Genomic DNA, 5,000 nt, shown 5'->3' with positions numbered 1-5,000 from the left:
GGAAGGAAACCTCTGCTGCGGGCCCGGCAACCATCCCGAACGGACCCGCTGGGTCCAAATGTCTGCCGCGGGCGGTCCTGCTGCGGTCGCGGGTTCGTTGGAAACCTCTCCTGCTGCTGGCATGGCCACCCTCCCCCCCCCGCCCGACTGACGACCCTGCGGGCCCGGCGACCCGGTGTCCCGTTGCCGCGCGGGGAGTGATCCTCGGGGCCGTGCCGGGCGGGCCCAGCGACACGAAGAGAGTGGGGGGGGGGTCGGAGGGAGTGGCACTGGGGAGAGAGGGGTGGGGGAGAGAGTGCCCCCCCCCCCCCCCCCCCCATTAGGGGCGAGTTTATGCAGTCATCAGAGTTTATACCTAACCTCATGATGCTTTATTAGCCGGATAGGCTGTCTGACCTCGCCCCCAGTCCCTACTCCTTCCACTGGATTCTTCTTATACCCTCTTTTTCTTCGTGCCCCCCCCCCCCCACGCAGGGAGGGTTCCAAGAGGGAGGAGGGAGGGAGGGAGTCCCGGGGCCGTGAGAGAGAGAGAGAGCCTCATTAGCTGCTAGGTTCACCTCATTAGCTGCTAGCTAACGCGTCAGACCTTTTACATTCTTTAGAGGATTGAAACCTCAGGGCCTTTAACCCCCGTTCACCGTTTACACTCAACGATCCTTCCGAACAAAACCCTTACACATCTGTCCGTCCAACTGACCCCCGAGATACCTAACACGCAGATTAACACGTCAGCGGTGATCGGCGTGTCATAGAGGAGTCACAAAGACGGGCAAAATAGAGTGGTTGAATAAAAAATACTCACTCAATTGGCCGTGATTTAACGTAGCACACAATGATGCAAAGCCCATGCAAAGTCCAGTGGCCCAAGCAAACAAATAAGATAGATCTGGCTCGGCGTTCCTCATCTCCACATCGTCACCCAGCACGCCGACGCCCAATAACAATTCCCCCGCAAATTGTGCACCTCGAGCGGCAGTACTTTAAACGGCGCCGTCTTCGGCGTGGACGGCATGAACCAAGTCGGCAAGCATCGTCACCCAGCACACAGACGTCCACTAACAATTCCTCCCCCCTGCAAATTGCGCGCCGCGAACGGCAGTACTTTCAAGTATGCCGCCTTCGGCGGGGACATCGTGAACCAAATCGGCAGGCAGGCGTCGTCAGCCGGTCGACCGACCCCCAGTTGCATTGCCCCAACGGCCATTGTGCACTTCGAACAGAACAGTGCTTTTAAAATATTCCGCCTGCCGCGTGTACATCATGAAACAAATGGAAAGGACGAACCGGGCGTGCAACCGATGCACGGAGAGTGACAGGTCGTCAAGCAAGTCCGTGGCAATCCGTCGGCCGACTCGGCCGCGGCCAGCAGAGGCGTTTTGGCCCGGGCGCGCCGAACTTTGCGCGCCCTCGGTATGCGTAACACTAGCACATGCCTTCAAAACTCACTACAAAATAACCCCAAAGTATGCCGCCTTCCCCGTGGGCCTTGTTACCAATATCTTGCCCTGCTTCCTGATGCCCTTATGGGGTCGGCTCTGTTCTTGCAGAACCCTCAGGTGGTGCAGAGTCTGGGCCATTTTATCAATATCTTGCCCTGATTCCTGATGCCCTTATGGGGTCGGCTCTGTTCTTGCAGAACCCTGAGGTGGTGCAGAGTCTGCGCCTTGTTATCAATATCTTGCCCTGCTTCCTGAAACCCTTATGGGGTTGGTTCTGTTACAAAACCCTCAGGTGGTGCAGAGTCTGGGCCACTTTATAAATAACTCTGCCTGCATTAGGGTCAGGGTTAGGGTTAGGGTTAGGGTTAGGGTTAGGGTTAGGGTTAGGGTTAGGGTTAGGGTTAGGGTTAGGGTTAGGGTTAGGGTTAGGGTTAGGGTTAGGGTTAGGGTTAGGGTTAGGGTTAGGGTTAGGGGTAGGGGTAGGGGTAGGGGTAGCGGTAGGGGTAGGGGTAGGGGTAGGGGTAGTTTGAACTACTGCCGCTCCAGGCGCGCACTGTGCGTGGGTAATTTTCAGTGGGCGTCGGTGTGCTGGGTGACGATGCCGCCCAGACTCTGCACCACCTGAGGGATCTGCAAGAACAGAGCCGAACCCGCAAGGGTATCGGGAAGCAGGGCAAGATATTGATAACAAGGCCCAGACTCTGCACCACCCGAGGGTTCTGCAAGAACAGAGCCGACCCCATAAGGGTATCAGGAAGCAGGGTGAGATAGTGACACCATTTGTAAAACCGGCAAATCCCACCCAGGAAACATTGCAAAAATTGGCCTCTAATGCTGGAACGTGGGTAAAGCCAAACAAACACGACACGTTTTAAAAGAACGTTACTAAAACAGCCTGGGATATGCCCATGACAAAGGATAGGCCGAACCTCACCAGAAAAAAAGAGAGGGAGACCACGGCAGAGCTGAGGGATAAACATGAGATGGTGATAAAACCAGCAGACGAGGGGAGCAGTAGGGTTACAAATTAATGTCAATATGGGGCCTGCTCCCACTGGGTAATAGACAAAAACATAGAACAGGGTGACAGGAGAGACTGGATAGCACAGAGGATAACCCGTGAGCGAAATAATGGGGTGTATGCAGTTCAATGTAAGGAGTGTACCTTACGGTACATAGGGGAAACAGGTAAAACAGCCTCAGCGGTGATCGACGTGTCAAAGAGGAGTCACAAAGACGGGCAAAATAAAGTGGTTGATTATAGACAATAGACAATAGACAATAGGTGCAGGAGTCGGCCATTCAGCCCTTCGAGCCAGCACCGCCATTCAATGCGATCATGGCTGATCACTCTCAATCAGTACCCCGTTCCTGCCTTCTCCCCATACCCCCTCACTCCGTTATCCTTAAGAGCTCTATCCAGCTCTCTCTTGAAAGCATCCAACGAACTGGCCTCCACTGCCTTCTGAGGCAGAGAATTCCACACCTTCACCACTCTCTGACTGAAAAGGTTCTTCCTCATCTCCGTTCTAAATGGCCTACCCCTTATTCTTAAACGGTGGCCCCTTGTTCTGGACTCCCCCAACATTGGGAACATGTTTCCTGCCTCTAATGTGTCCAATCCCCTAATTATCGTATATGTTTCAATAAGATCCCCCCTCATTCTTCTAAATACCAGTGTATACAAGCCCAATCGCTCCAGCCTTTCAACATACGACCGTCCCGCCATTCCGGGAATTAACCTAGTGAACCTACGCTGCACGCCCTCCATAGCAAGAATATCCTTCCTCAAATTTGGAGACCAAAACTGCACACAGTACTCCAGGTGCGGTCTCACCAGGGCCCGCTACAACTGTAGAAGGACCTCTTTGCTCCTATACTCAACTCCTCTGGTTACGAAGGCCAACATTCCATTGGCTTTCTTCACTGCCTGCTGTACCTGCATGCTTCCTTTCATTGACTGATGCACTAGGACATCCAGATCTCGTTGAACTCCCCCTCCTCCTAACTTGACACCATTCAGACAATAATCTGCCTTTCTACTCTTACTTCCAAAGTGAATAACCTCGCACTTATCTACATTAAACTGCATCTGCCATGTATCCGCCCACTCACACAACCTGTCCAAGTCATCCTGCAGCCTTATTGCATCTTCCTCACAATTCACACTACCCTCCAGCTTAGTATCATCTGCAAATTTGCTAATGGTACTTTTAATCCCTCCGTCTAAGTCATTAATGCATATCGTAAATAGCTGGGGTCCCAGCACCGAACCTTGCGGTACCCCACTGGTCACTGCCTGCCATTCCGAGAGGGACCCATTTATACCCACTCTTTGCTTTCCGTCTGTCAACCAATTTTCTATCCATGTCAGTACCCTACCCCCAATACCACGTGCCCTAATTTTGCCCACTAATCTCCTATGTGGGAGCTTGTCGAAGGCTTTCTGAAAGTCGAGGTACACCACGTCCACTGACTCTCCCCTGTCAATTTTCCTAGTTACATCCTCAAAACATTCCAGTAGATTTGTCAAGCATGATTTCCCCTTCGTAAATCCATGCTGACTCGCAATGATCCTGTTACTGCTATCCAAATGCTCAGCAATTTCGTCTTTTCTAATTGACTCCAGCATCTTCCCCACCACTGATGTCAGACTAACTGGTCTATAATTACCCGTTTTCTCTCTCCCTCCCTTCTTAAAAAGTGGGATAACATTTGCTATCCTCCAATCCACAGGAACTGATCCTGAATCTATATAGAACATTGAAAAATGATCTCCAATGCTTCCACTATTTCTAGAGCCACCTCCTTAGGTACCCTGGGATGCAGACCATCAGGCCCTGGGGATTTATCAGCCTTCAGTCCCATCAGTCTACCCAAAACCATTTCCTGCCTAATGTGGATTTCCTTCAGTTCCTCCATCACCCTAGGTTCTCCGGCCCCTAGAACATTTGGGAGATTGTGTGTATCTTCCTCAGTGAAGACAGACCCAAAGTAACGGTTTAACTCGTCTGCCATTTCTTTGTTCCCCATAATAAATTCCCCCGTTTCTGTCTTCAAGGGACCCACATTTGCCTTGACTATTTTTTTCCTCTTCACGTACCTAAAAAAACTTTTGCTATCCTCCTTTATATTATTGGCTAGTTTACCCTCGCACCTCATCTTTTCTCCCCGCATTGCCTCTTTAGTTAACTTTTGTTGCTCTTTAAAAGAGTCCCAATCCTCTGTCTTCCCACTCTTCTTTGCTATGTTATACCTCCTCTCCTTAATTTTTATGCTGTCCCTGACTTCCCTTGTCAGCCACAGGTGTCTCTTACTCCCCTTAGAGTCTTTCCACCTCTTTGGAATAAATTGATCCTGCAACCTCTGCATTATTCCCTGGAATACCTGCCATTGCTGTTCTACCGTCTTCCCTGCTAGGGCCTCCTTCCAGTCAATTTTGGCCAGCTCCCGCCTCATGCCTCTGTAATCCCCTTTGCTATACTGTAATACAGACACTTCCGATTTTCCCTTCTACCTTTCCATTTGCAGAGTAAAACTTATCGTGTTGTGATCACTGCC

This window comes from Rhinoraja longicauda, unplaced genomic scaffold (genome assembly GCF_053455715.1).
Source record: "Rhinoraja longicauda isolate Sanriku21f unplaced genomic scaffold, sRhiLon1.1 Scf000100, whole genome shotgun sequence".
NCBI lineage: Eukaryota > Metazoa > Chordata > Chondrichthyes > Rajiformes > Arhynchobatidae > Rhinoraja > Rhinoraja longicauda.
This window is presented reverse-complemented; position numbering follows the sequence as displayed.